Here is a 15,228-nt window from a genome sequence, read left to right as displayed (position 1 = left end):
CTTCTGCCGTGAACTTCATTAGAAGGTATTTGGTAAAGATGACGGCGGAGAGGTGATTGATTGTTTTTCTTCTGAGGATGACGTTATAAGCGGTGGAGTTCTTGAGGACCACAAACTCGGACAGGATTGTCTTCCTCTGGCTTCCCGTCTCTATGGTAAGGGGAAGAATGATGGAACCGTCTGGCTTGAGGAAGTTGTCTCCGAGTCCGATTACTCCGTTGCGGTGTGTCTGGAGGTTGTCGTTGTGGAGTCCGAGCTTGTCGAAAGCTCCTCTGAAGATGATGTTGGAATCTGCTCCCGTGTCCACTAGTATTCTTCTTACTAGCTCGGTTCCAATCTTTGCCGAGATGACGAAGGGGGCGTCTTCTGCCGAGGTGCCATGCTGGCAATCCTCGGGGGAGATGTTATCGCTCTATTGGTGGTGGCAGTTGGGGTTTGGTCTCTAACTGCCAGGATCTTGAGATCCTTCTTCAGTGCTGATTTTGATTTTCCTGGGGTGTCTTTCCCTGTGATGACGTTCACGATAATGGTCAAATTTGTTTCAGGGCTTTCCCTAGAGGCTTGTCTCTGTGTCCTCGGGTTACGTCCTTTTTTTCTGGTGATCTGTCTTTTTCCGCGCGTCTTGGTTCCCTGATGATTTTGACAAACTCGGGGAGTTTGCCGTCTCGTATGGCTTGCTCGAGGGTGTCTTTTAGGTCGAAACAATCTTGTGTCTTGTGTCCGCATCATCGGTGGTAGTCGCAGTAGAGGGTCTTGTTGCCGCCCGTTCTTTCCTTGAGTTGTCGGGCCCTTGGGAGAATACCTCGATCGGCTATTTGGTGGTATATCTCGATAATCGGGGCCGTCAGAGGTGTGTAGTTAGAGAATTTTTCGATTCTGGGGTGTTGGTTTACGTTTGCTGGTTTGGGATGTTCTTTATGGTTTTCTCTTGGTGGGGGGTTATGTCGAGGTGCCATGCTGCCGTGTCGTGTGCTGCCTTGCTGCCGGCTACGACTTGGCTTACTTCCTCATCGTTCATGTACTCCTTTGCGACGCTCTGGATCTCGTGCATGGTCCACACCAGTCTGGTAGTGAGGTGTTTCCGAAAGTCTTCATTCAGGAGCCCATTAGTTAGGCAAAGGCTTGCGACTAAGTCCGTGAGTCCATCGACCGTTAAACATTCATTGTTGAAGCGATCGAGGTATTTTCTCGTGAACTCATCTTGTCTCTGGGTGACTCCCAATAAGCTGATGGGATGTTTAGTTTTGGTGATTCTGGTGGTGAATTGGGCCATGAACTTCCGTGAGATATCGTGGAAGCCAGTTATGGATCCGTTGGGGAGGGCGTTGAACCATTTAATCGCTAGCCCGGCTAGGGTTACCGGGAAGGCCCTACCTCGGACCGCGTCAGCAGCCCCTTCCAGGTTCATCTTGGCCTTGAAGGCCGTTAGGTGCTCCTGGGGGTCCTTGGTTCCGTCGTACTTCATATCCGTAGGTTTGTCGAAGCCTTTAGGGAGTTTTTCTTTCAGGATTCTTTCAGTGAAGGGAGTGGCTCCCATTATCACGTGGTCACTTCTTGTGCGTTTAGCCTCTCGATGTCGTCGGTCGTCATCCGTGTCATGTTGATGAGCCGGGTTGCGTGAGACGCTGCGATCATACCTTTTTCCGTGTCGTCGTTTAGGCATCCTGTCGTGTCCGTGGTCACGGGAGATGCTACGATTGTATATCTTGGCATGTCGCCGTTCTGGCGATCCGCCGTGCCTGGTTTCATGGCGAGATCTTGATCTGGAGGTTGCGTGACTTCTGTTTTCGGCATTGTGCTTTTCTCTGGGTGTAACTCGGCCTTTGAGGTCTTGCACCCTGAGGCACCGCTCTTGGATTATCTAGACCGCCGTCTCTCCTAGGCCGTCGGGTGGCCGGACTTCAGTGGGAGGACGGTTGTCCTCTATTGGTTGTTGCTGGATTGGGGTTGGTTGGCGATGTGCCGCGCTTATTATCCTCCCGTGGGTGGGAGGAGTGTTATCTTGGAGTTCGAGAGTTGGGGTATTGGGTGGAGGATTGCTCCTCAAGGTTCTCCGTCATGCCGCCACGATTTGGCTGTCTCCCGTAGCTGTGCAAGAACCTTGAGAACTTTCTTGATCTCTTTGCTCCTGAGAGGTCTGAGCTTGGCCACGGTGGTAGCATTTAAGGAGGTCATTCATGATGAGCTTCCGTATGAATTTTCAGTAAGGTCCGAAAGGGGATCATGGCGACAGAGTTGTCATAGGTGAGGCGGCGGATGGTGGAGGTTTGGAACCTGGTGTTGAAGGAGGTGACCTCGTGGGTTTGGAGGAAGAGCTTGAAGAGTTCAAAAGAAGAAGTAACCACGGTGGGCATGGAGCCAAAATAGAGGGAGAAGATGGGGCCATGGCGCTTGGAGAGACGGATGAGGGAGTGGTGAATGAGAGGGTCCAAGAGGTGGAGGTGTCCCACTAAAGGGAGGCGAGACTTTGGGCTCGGAGGATTTGGAATTTCACCGTTGGAGTAGGGCGAGGGTGCATAAAGAGTTATCACTAAGAAGGTGATTGCAAGTCGAAGAATCATTGTTCTTTTGGGATTTCGCCATTGGAGTAGGGCGAAGGTGTGTTATCACTGCCAAGGTGATGCAAGTTAAGGAAACATTATTCCTTTGGGATTTCGCCGTTGGAGTTGGACGAAGGTGTGTTATCACTGCAAAGATGATGCAAGTTAAGGAAACATTATTCCTTTGGGATTTCGCCATTGGAGTAGGGCGAAGGTGTGTTGTCACTGCAAAGGTGATGCAAGTTAAGGAAACATTATTTCTTTTTGCTCTCAGTTACACGCAAGAAATCTGAGTTTGATGATTGCTCTTCTAGGTTATCCGCCATGCTGCCACAACATTGCAAAGTCCCCGCAGACGGCGCCAATGTACAAGATGTCTCTGGTACGGGTTGAGATATGGATCGAGAACTTGCGGGTTGAGGCAGATTCCAGATCACTTGACTGGAGCAATGGGGGGAGATACCTGCAAAGACACTCCGACGCTCAAGTCAGAATGGATCTGAGAGGTATAAGGTGTGAGGAATGAATGAATACCTAGAGGGACTTGGGTCCTCTATTTATAGGTGATGGTGAATATCTTATCTTATCTTATTTAGCTAAGATAAGGGAGACGTTTGAATTATCTTATCTTATCTTACTTGATTAAGATAAGGGAGACGTTTGAATTCGAAAGTTGGTTAGGAGCTCTAGTGGGCCGGTTCTGGGCCTTCTGAAAGGGCGAAGCGGGTCGGACCGGGTAACCGGGTTCAGGGACCGTTCCGGGTATAGGATCCGTGGGCCGAATCCGTAACAATAAATATTCTAAGATGAAAAATGTTTGGCTTCTGACCACAAATCAGTTGTAATAGGGAGAATTTAAGATAACTTATTGATCTGATGCATATAAGTGTTGCAGCATGCAAAATAGCATGCCTCTACTCAAACATGCAGTTTAGTTCTCATAAGTAATGGTATCGCTATTAGCTAGAGACATTTAATCAATAATTTTGCTAGACCATTCTGAGTATGTACATGAGCAACAAATTCTTCTATTGTAATTTCAGTTGACACACAATAATTATTAAATGCTTAGGATCTAAATTTACCGGTATTATCAAAACGTATTGTCTTTATAACATAATTTGAAGAATTAATTTTTAATTTAATTATTTGAGGTAGCAATCTTGTAAACGCCATTTGCGAATTGATAGTAAACAAACATAAGACCATCGTGAAGATGCATAAATTAAAATCATAAAATATTTAAATAGTCCACGTAGTAGGTGAATGAGCCTACATATATCCTCCTAAATAAATTTCAGAAAAGATGATAATTCAATCTCAATTTTTTCTTGTAATGGCATTGTAATTAATTTTCTATGAGAATACACTACAAGAAAAAATAGTATTTATAACAAAAAATTTATTACAAAAAATCTAAATTTTAAAATAAAAAGAATTCGTAAAAAAAAAAGACTATTGGAGTATGTCTCGTTACAAAAAGTTTTTGTAACAAAATGAAACTATTACCATACAAAGTAATATTTTGTAACAAATTTTTTTAATACAAGAACTAAAATTTGTTACGAAAGTGATAACAAATTTTATCCTATGAGATATTTTTTGTAACAATATAATTTTTTCTATCACAAAATTTTGTTATAAAATATAACTCGATTTTGTAATATTTTTTATTCCTTTAGTTACAAAAGCATAATATTTATTTTGTAACAATTTTTTTAATACAAATTACACATATAATTTGTCAGATTGTATTTTTTAAATTAATTGATATATCACAATAAGAAATTACAGGAATAGTAACCGATTTAGCAACTGATTTTTTTTAAATCGGTCGCTAAACCCTTATTTCATTTGCAAGAGGAAAAAAAAACCCTAAGTACCTTCAGAATCCAAAGACAAAAATATGTAACAAAAATAAGGACTCATAATATCACTGACTCTACAAATACTATAACAAAAACAAAATTTCTGTATTCCACTTTTTATTTTAACTCTTAGAGTTCAATTGGCGGCAAAAATTCACTTAAATCCAATTTAACTGAAAAAGTTCATAAACACCAAATAAAAAACGAAATCAATAAAAAGTATATTCAGGAGCAAAATCCTACAATAAAACGGATAAATAAAATTTTATAAAAATATGTCAAGAAAAAAGCAAACATAGTTTAATAATAAAATTACTAAACAACTGATAATTATGCTTGCTGTTTTAGTATCAATACCAAACAATTGTTATAGCATATTTTTATTTAACAAAAAGTATATTATTTATGCAATGCCGGCATGTTTATAAATTTTAGTATCAATACCAATTTTCTGAAGAAAATTGGTAAAGTATATATTATTCTTTTTAAGATAATATAAATAATTTAAATAAATTATTAAAAGTATATGTTCATTGCTTAGAATGTAAATAAAATTGTAATACTAGTTTTACGAGTGATATATGTTTACTTGAAAGAACTTAAAGAAATAATACTTTTAATATATTCTCTTTTTTAAATTATTTGTCATTCATTTCGAAAAATTATTATGTACATAATTCTTATTTATTTTGAAAAATAATATTAATATTAAATAAAATATCATATATAAAAAGATAAATAAATAAATAAATAAACTAAATAACAAAAAATAGTGTAACAAATAAGAGAAAAAATAAAAAGAGAAGAGAAGCAACAAAATAACAAACTAAAAGAGGAAAAAATTGAAAAATTGTCGAAGGAAAAAATGACGTACATATATGTTATTGAGAAAATTTAGGTGGTCAGTACTTTTATTAAAATTTGGCCAGCACTTAACCAACAAAAGTAAAGTGAGTAATATAATTTCATATTTTTAAATAAAATCTCACACTATTAAAATCACTAATAATAACTAATTAATGGTTATAAATCACAAAATTTATTGGCTCCCTAACATTTTTCTACGTTATTTGCTCCATCAAATAAACTAACTGAATGCGAAGTTATATTTATTTATTACGCACATTATTGATGGCAAAGTTATATTTATTTATCGAACCAAATTCAATGTTATTATCTATTAGAGTTGTTAGCAAAATAACTTAGTAATCATTACTAAATAGCAAATGAACAAGAGAGATTAACGCATACAAGAAATATGCAAAAAAAAAAAAACAAAAAATGTAATGGAATTGATCACATAATTAATCATGCATAAAATAAATATGCAATCATACAAGAAATAAAAAGAAAGGCATATAGGGAATAAAATAGATACATGAACATGCATATAGAACAAAAATTTCTATTCTTCCTCTTACAAGCGACCTCAAGCATAATCACACCAAAGACAATCACATTCAATTCATAGCAAAAAATCATAACATAACCAAAACCTCATAAACAAAAAATCACAAGCAACCGAGAAAATAATGAATTCAGAAATAAGAATAAACAAAAATAAGAATAAAACTAGAATAAACTCTAAATCTAATAAACATAAAACAAAATCAAAATAAACCAAAAACAAAGGCATAAAATATAATTATAAACAAAAAACTCTCAAATAAATGTTATTACCTGAGACTTCTCCATTTAGATCTTAAAAAGAGGAGGAGATACTACGAGACTGGCTAGGGGAGGCGCCACGAGACCAACGAGGATGAGACGAGCAGGATTACAGGACGAACCGTTAGGAGGAGGCAAGAGAATGCGACAAACTAGCAAGAAGGAAGCAAGAGACATGGAAAACTAGCGAAAAGGGTATGACTGGACGGACATGGTGACATCTTTGGCCGCCTGCTGCTGTTCGGCGAAGGAGATGGACTGGAGAGATAGAAGGCTAAGACTTTGAGCGTGAAGTGAACTGAGTGAGAAGCAGACCGAGGTCTCAGAGTGTGAGACGTGAGATTTGAGAAGTGAGGGAGTAGCGCGAGTGAAGAATGATTGAGTGAATTAGAGAGTGCAGGGTTAGTTAGTGTAAGGGTATTTTAGAAATTTTGGTCTTTTAGTAACATTTTTGGTTCGTTTTAATTTGGTTCAGGTTTTTCATGTCAGAATTGAAAACTAAACCGAACGGAATAAAAAATTTTAGAAAGCATTTTTTTGTTTTTTTGTTTTCAGTTTATTCGGTTATCATTTTTTTTGTTTGATTAATCGGTTTTATTCAAATTGGATCGATTTTGAACACTTTACCAGAGATACTAAAAAAATTGATGCAATGCTAAGAGAATAAAATAGTATATGTGTAGTGTAAAAATAAACAAGAGAAAATAAATATTAAGTGAGTGGAAAGTGGAGAATTACTTAGATTGGTAAGATTCGTGCTGATAAGGTGTTATAAAAATAAGGATTAGGATTTGAAAAAAGAGAAAAGAGAAAAGAAAATTTGGAGAATAATAGATGACTTTATTAATGATTGTAGTATCTAAAGAACATTAAAAGTAGGCTATTTATAGCCAAGGACCCAACTCGTACTTGACTCAGTTAGATTACATTTATAACTGATTCTATTTATTTAAATTTCAAAATATGGTTACAATTTAGGATTTTCATAACAAATATATTTATAATAAATATCATTTTTTTTCTTAATTATAACTCTTATTTTTCTCCTTTCTCCTTCATCCTTTTTCATTTTGTTGACCATCATATTTCCTTCCTTCTCCACCTTCCCTCCACCACTACCCTCTCCCTTCATTACTGCTCCCTCTACCACCACTATCACTATCATGCCCTCCTTTCAATGTCCAGATTCTTTGTGTCTCCTCTTTCTGCAGTTTAGATCCGTCGCATTTTTCTCTTCCTCCTCCACATTCGCTGCCTCTCTCTCTTCCTCTTTGCGATCCACCGCCACGTCTCTCCCTCTTTTTCTTCGAGTCCGCCGCTGCCACCTCTCTCACACTCTTTTTTAGTATTTTATGTATTTATTCTACAAAACATAAAATATATATTTCAATTCTATTAGGTAACCAACTAGGGTACCAGCCAACTTGAATAACTTTTTAAAATTATTAAAAAAAATTTAAATTTTAAAAATAGGATTTTAAACTTGTCAATGTGAAGCCCCATCTCATCCTCTTTCATCGCGTCACTAGTACCTCGTCTTCAATCGTTTGTTGCGCTACCGCTATACCCTTTGCCACAACTCCTCTGTGCGCCATGTGGGGCCGACCTGCATCAATCACAAGTTTAAAAAAAAGAAACATCCAAAGTTTAACAAAAGAAACATCCCAACTTAAGAGTAGAAACATTTCAAACTTTACAAAAGAAACATCCCAAGTGTAACAAAAAACATCCCAAGTTAAACAGAAAAAAACATCCCATAGTTAGTTTAATAAAATAAAACATTCCAAGTTTTACAAAAAAAATATCCCAAGAGTAACAAAAAAAATTCCAAATTTAATAAAAGAAACATCCTAAGTTAAATGGAAAGAAGCTTTCTCACGTTCGTCGAAGATCCGATGGGGTTTCACGAGACCTTGCATTCATAGCCACACGTCGCAGCAAAGAGAAATAGAAGTGGGAAAAATTACGACGCCGTCTAGGGCGCTCGACGGCAATCGGCGGCAAACTCTGATAGATGGGACTTGCGACAATCAAAGCACGACATTGACGGTCCGATCTCACCACAAAATACGTTGCGTGGAGATCGGTGATCGCAGCGAAGAGGTTTTGATGCAAAGAGGACTGGCAACACGACGCGATCAGTTATGGTGGATGAGATGATGACGCACGACAGTTGCTGGAGCTTCAGGAAACAACGACGCAAGGAGATGGCGTTTACATTGCTGAAGCAGCTATGCAAGGATAGTACATGGAGGGTGTTTCGCATTGGACTTATATGGCGTGTTTTCAATATCGTAATTCTATTTTTTCAAAATCCTAATTTTTGCAAAGTTGTTCAGGTTGGCTTACAGTGAAGTTAGTTCCCTATATTTTTTTTTTGTATATCTATATTTTGTATCTATGTATTTTTTTTTTTTATATCTCAGTATCTAAGTTTATAGTATACATCAACCAAATAGAACCTAACAAATCAGAGATAAGTTGTTCGAGAGGTTTTCTAACGTTGCAAGGTGTCAGATGTGCAGAGAACAAAGTCAAGAGTTGACCAATTTTGTAGCACATGACCACATGTAATGTAAGTTATGTAACTACGTATGTGTGAGAGGGAGTTTGGTTGCTTCCACCCAAGAGCAAATACGTAGAAAGAAATGTACGTAGGAAGAAATAGTGAAGATGTAACACCTTGACTTCTAGCACGTCATGATCGTACTAAGAATAAGGTGTTACGACTCTATTTTTCTTTTATTAGCTATTTAATATTGAGCCTCTACACGTTAATTGGTCGATAGATTTTAAGAAAAACGAAATTCCTTTTAGTTTGGTATATACTTCAACTCGACTATGTCAGATAAACATATACTCATAATTAATATCAATACATAATAATTATTCATACAAGACTTAAATACAAACCTACCCTCTGGAAAAAAAAAAATACAACACTTTACAACATCAAAGACGAGGAGAAATAAACCCAAAAGCAACTAGCAGAACAAGCCTTCTGTTCCTTTTCATTAGCCATCCTGTCTGTACCTCTGAAAATGTTTTTTAAAAACTTTAGGGTGAGAACAAAGCTACACGTTCTCAGTAGGGAATGTGAACGCCGCAATAAACAGAGTAAATACAAATAGCTAGTTCATATCACAAAAACAATTTCACTTAAAACAATTTTAAATTCCTTTCTTTAAATCACGTTACTTAAACAAAATCTCAAAATCTCAGTCACATTAACAATTCCTTATCCATAAACAACATTCCTAAATACATTATTAAAACCACAACACAAGTAAAATATCCATAAAGCACACAAGCACATAACCAAAACAACAGCACAATCACAAATAAATAAAGTAAAGCAAACACAATAAAATGTAAATGCGCAAACAAGATGATGCATGTCTGTTCCTAGTGCAGGCCATGAGCTCATGCGTCAGTTGTCTACCCGCAACCCGACATTATTCGGAGTGAACCCCGAATATGGTTCCTTTACTGTGTCAGTTAGACACCTTGGCATCACGGTTACCCGTGTCAATTAGGCCTCATCATAATAACATTTTAATGTGTATCACAGTAAGAAACAGTGCTATCAGTTAGGCGAACATTCCCGCATTAGCAATCTCAGGCTATCAATTAGGCGGGCAATTTCGCATTAGCAGTTTGTCACAAGGCCCGTTTAACATACAATTCTCATTCATTTATTTCATTCATGACTTTTCATTTTCTTTCATTTCATTATACCTCCACATCACCAATTACATACTCATACCTCCGTATCACCATATTATTAAACGTACCTCCGCATCACCGCTTAACTATACATACCTCCGCATCACCAATTAACTTTAAACCCTTCCTAGTTGTTATAGTACTACTGGTTTAAAAGCGAAACTTGGTGTTGAGGTAATTTGGTCACAATTAAAACTTGTACCATCTCTCTTAAAATTCTGTTATTGTTTTCTAAGAAAATGCAGAAAAACAGCAGGAAGTAGTAGGTTTGTTAAATTCCTTAAAAATCCAATTTTCACCCATTGCCTTTGAAAATTCACGACCTCAAACAAGACTCTTTTAGCTTTTCATTGAATCAAATTCCAGATTAACACCATGTCATATGAAAAAGTTATGAAGTGAGAAACACAGCCATGCCTTTTAGAATTCGGTTTCCAAAATCCAGTGAGCTACCCATACTCTTTTCAACATATCTACTTGGTTAAATAGGGTATTGACATGAAATTTAAAATGAAGATTGTGGACACAGGAAGCTTGAAAATGCCGTTGGTTTCAGCTCAAATACTTACCAGAATTGAAAGTTAAGTGAGTTGGAAGTTGGTGCTTCTGCAGTAAAGAAACAGAATTTTCTGCAGAAACCATCAATCTTCAAAAATTCATTTCTCCCAAACCACTCATCAATAAATTCTGAATTTTTTATGAGATGCTCAAAACACATTTAAAGTTTCATGGAAAAATAGTTTCATTCAAAATTATGACCTGGACTGCTCCCAGAAATTGATTCTTTCTACTGTCATGTATGCAGAAATTCTGCCTTAAGCATTTTCAACAACCTTACTTATCAAAAACCACATTTGAACTTATACCCCTTCCAAAATCGCATGTTTAACCTCTTTTCAGTTATTCGAAATTGTATTCATTGCCAACACAGCCCAAGAACCCAGAATCAACAATTTACATGATTTCAAGTACTTAAACATCATCAAACCTTTACTTTTCTACACTATGCCAAGCATAACTTTCCATATACACTCATCATCGTTCAAACACATGATAACTCATCAATTCACACCAGCAAGCTCAGCAACAAAAGTAGCACCATTTATCCTATCACTTACAACATTCAGTACGCAAAATCATCATAAATAGATACTAGCAGCAAGTATAACTTCAAAATACACACCATCATCATTAATAATTACTACATTAAATCATCAAATCAATCACCAACTACAGTTATAATTCAACTCAATTCCGTCAATTATTCACACAAAGCAACCATAAACCATTTGCTGTTACTCATTTAATTTTAGTGGCATTCATAAGTTAAAACCTTTACTTTTAAAACAAATCCCCTACCTCGACGTCGCAATAGCAGGATTTGATGCAGGAATCCCCTTTATCCCCAATTCGTGGCAGCAGCAGCGATTCTAGTAATATTCTCGCAGCAGAAACATTCAATAGCTCTAAACAAGGGCGGAAACGCCTAACAATGACAATAATGACTCTGAAAAACTAAATGAATCAGAAACAATTGCGGAGCAATGTGATACAAAGCAGAAACAGAGCAATTTCTTCATAACCTACCAAAACGGAAGGTAATAGAAACAACGTCTCCAATTTGGTCAAAGCTTGGTGGCTGGCTGGCGATGGAGGAACGCCTCCTTCCTCCTCTGGTTCGTGATTCCAGTGACGATGAGCGACTTGGGCAGAATCAGAATCGGCAACGTCATCTCCTCCTCTCACATGCAACGGTGACGGTAGGGGTTCCGGTGGCTAGGGCTCCGATCGGACGCAGCGGCGGTGGCTGAACAGAACGGACGCGGTCTGGGTGGCGATGGCGCGGCGCAGGATGCGACGGAGCTGGCAGCGGCCGAGCGCGACGGCTCCTCTCCTTCCTCGCGTCGTCCCTGGCTCGCAGCACTTTCTCCTCTGGCTTCGATGACGGCGACGACGCACAGTGGCGGCGCGTCTCCCTCTCCTTCCTCCGTGTGCGACAGCGACGCCGTCCTCTCTCCCTTGCATTCTCTTCTCCTCTCTTGATTCTCCCTTCTCCCTTTTTCTTATTTATGAGTGTGCATCAGTTTTTGTATGGGGTGTGTGTGTTTATGATAAGTGAGTGACGGAGGGGGTAGCGTGGCTCACTATGGAAGAAGACAGGTGTGGGGGTGTGTGATTTTGAAATTAGGGTTTGTAGGTTCTAATCTGGAGATTTAAGGTTGTGTATGAAATTGGGAATTTTAGATAGTTTAAAAATTTTAATAAAATTAAAGTAATAGAGTGATTAAAAATTAATTTTAATCTAATACTAATATTTATAAAAAAATATTATTTAATTATTAATTAATAAATTTATTTTTAAATAAATATTTTAACTTAATAATTAGAGATAATTAAGTTAATGTCTTTTAAAATTATACAATAAAATTAAAATTTTAATTATTCAACTTAAAGCATATGAAATCATCTTTAGTTTTTGATTATTAAAGCTTTTAAAATTAATAATAAAAAAATACCTAAGTAATGTAAAAAAATTTTGACAGTATATTTTTGAATAAATAAAATAAATTATTAAATAATAATATTTAGTTTCTGAAAATTCAAAATTCTACAGAACGAGTGAAATAAAATACCGAGCCAAAATATATATCATTTTGGCCCAAATTTTTAATTAATAAAATAATCTTGACCATTAATTAATAAATAAATAATCTGATTCTAATAAAGTTGGTTTTTTTAATCTCATCATTTATGAATAACAATGGGATGGAGCATATATTTAAGTATTTATATCCATTCTGAACACTTACCTATTATTCCATTATCTATTTCAATATCTACGAGTATTATAATTTTTATCTCATATCTAAATTTGTAGATATGTACCTATTTCGTATTCGCCCCATCTCAAAATTTCATTATCTATTTCAATATCTACGAGTATTATAATTTTTATCCCATATCTAAATTTGTAGATATGTACCTGTTTCGTATTCGCCCCATCTCAAAACCTAATTGTTTTATAGTTTTTTTCTTAAAATAAATTTATAATATGAAAATAAATAAATTAAATTGAATTAATAAATAAAATTTTAAATATGATTAAATATTTTAGAAATATAATTAAACACAAAGACAATCTTAATTTGTTTAGGATAACACATAGGATATTGTTGAGTTTGAATAACTAAAATACAAAGATGAAGACTAAATATTATTGGGTTAAAAGTCAAGTATATGTGTGATTTGTTTTGTTTAATGTGCAGAAAATAAATTGAATTGAGATAGGCGGAAGAAGTAATGATACAATCCCAATAACATCCGGCCCCACACACACAATCATGGCCCAAAAGTCATTTGTTACATCACAAAAATTTCTCATTAGAAACAAAAAAACAAGCCTATAGCCAAAAGAAGGAAATCAAGTCTGGACCAAGATTAAACCTAAGTCCAACCGGTGGTCCATATCCAAATCCAAATCCAATCTTCCTACTTAGTTTCTAACTAAGTGATTCAGTTTTTATTTCATTTGAACTAAACTTAATATCACCGAAATCAAATTCTCTCTTCTCTTTTCTTCTAACCCCATGTGATTTCTCATAAGAAAAGAAAGAAAAAGGAAAAGCTCTGTGCTAGGACAAAATCAAGAAAACAAAAGTGAATTTCTAATTTCAAACAAGAAGAGAAGGTCAAAGAAGCTATAGCAAAAAGACAAAATCAAATCAAAAGGGCAAATCACAAAAAATATTTTTACATTTGAGCTTCATAAAGGAATGTTGAAGAAATCATCTATGTTACAAGTACCGATATGGAAAAATAAAAAATGTAAGATAACGGTGCTCTACTGTGAATCAACGCTCAGAAAAATTATTTGGAGCCAAAGTTCAATTGCACGTCTCAGATTCAAGAGGCAAGATGAAAAATGTTGAAAGAGAAGATTGAAGGTATGGTTGCATGTTTGATTCGGTCACTGCTTCTACCCTCTCTCTTCTCTATCACACCACTGCTACTATTGATTTTGGGAGAAGAAGTCAAATAAGGTGTCGAAGTAAGTTTCAAGCCCTGTAAGCTTCACTCATCTATTAAAGGGGTGAACAGCCAATGATTGAAGTAAGGAGTGAGAGCACGACGTTTGGGTTCTCATAGCTCACTGAGCTGTTTATTCTTCTCCTTTATGGTTTTCATTGAGTATCTCATTTTCTCCAGTTTAGTCTTTCTGTGTTTCAATGGTAAAAGGCAAAATGGTGAGGTTCGTAAGTAAAAGCTATTGAGTGAAAAAAAGCAGAGAGTTAGACTTGGAGAAAAAGCCTAGGTTTATTTCAAAAATTCTTTATTTTTAAGTATTTCTGTTTTGTTGTCATGATCCTGAGGTGATTTTCTTGCAAGTTAGGCTAGCACTTTGCTGTTAAAAAGTTAGGGTGAGTTCTTAGTCAAGTCTAGTTTGAGTTAGAAACTGGATTTGTCCCAGATAGAATTGGTTAGAATCCTAGGGAGAATTAGTGAATGTAATTCTGTTGAAAGATAGTGAAATTTCGTCACTGCTGTGATGGAGACTGGATGTAGACTACATTGCACTAAGTAGCTAAACCAGGATACATCTGTGTGTCATTTTTCTTTCTCTTCTCTATTTCTGGTTCTAAATTATAGGAGACAAAACAAAAGTATCTCCTGATTCTATTATTCAGCAACACTTCACTATAACACATCTTACACGTAACTCTGTTTTGACTCTTATTGCATCAAGAGACAAAATCAAAGTTTCTCCTGTTTTCTACTCAAAATATCTCAGCAGAACTCAAAGTTTGAAAGCAAAATTAAAAGGAGACCAAGATTCAACCCTCCTTCTGTTAACAATTAATAACTATCAGATATGAATAGTCTCACAATATATCAAAATAGCCTTAAAACATCAAAATAGTCTTAAACTAAAAAAATAATAAATTATCACATCACACATAATCATTCATTTGTTCCATTAATCTTTATCAAATATTCATTTTTAAACATCTACTTAGCTTTCGCTTTATTTTTATTTTTTAATATATATAAAATAAAATAAATTATATATAAATATATATACATAATATTATTATTATTATTATTATTATTATTATTATTATTATTATTATTAGTGACTTAGAGAAAGATGGTAATCAGTGACTTAGAGAAGGATGGTCGAATCTTGGCCTCTTTTAATTTGCTTTCAAAAATTGAATTCTATTGAGTTATCTTGAGTAGAAGAATGGAAATACTTTGTTTTCGTCTTTGGACGAGTTAAGAACCAAAACAGAAACACAAGCACTGTATGATGCAGAGAAGTGTAAAAAGATAGAATAAACAGAAGATGATTTAGTTTTGTCTTCTATTATGTAAAAATTAGAAACAGAAAAGAGGAGAGAATGACATACAGATATATCCTGGTTTCA

The 15,228-nt window shown here is 35.9% G+C and overlaps 1 long non-coding RNA gene and 1 pseudogene across 1 annotated transcript; both read right to left on the bottom strand.

The window, feature by feature from the left end:
• Nucleotides 1-2,043: 2,043 nt before the first annotated feature.
• Nucleotides 2,044-2,739, bottom strand: LOC148572397 (2-hydroxyisoflavanone synthase pseudogene; annotated as a pseudogene).
• A 6,184-nt stretch (nucleotides 2,740-8,923) lies between these two features.
• LOC148572396 (uncharacterized) lies at nucleotides 8,924-11,302 on the bottom strand. The gene is made up of 2 exons (XR_015907613.1): nucleotides 11,162-11,302; nucleotides 8,924-9,111 (listed from the first exon to the last, which is right to left on the bottom strand). It is a non-coding gene; the product is annotated as an uncharacterized LOC148572396 (long non-coding RNA).
• Nucleotides 11,303-15,228: the final 3,926 nt, after the last annotated feature.

Source organism: Arachis ipaensis, chromosome B3 (genome assembly GCF_059453495.1).
Source record: "Arachis ipaensis isolate K30076 ecotype BB chromosome B3, ASM5945349v1, whole genome shotgun sequence".
NCBI lineage: Eukaryota > Viridiplantae > Streptophyta > Magnoliopsida > Fabales > Fabaceae > Arachis > Arachis ipaensis.
Note: the sequence above shows the minus strand (reverse complement) of the source record. Positions and strands in the feature narration are given on the sequence as shown.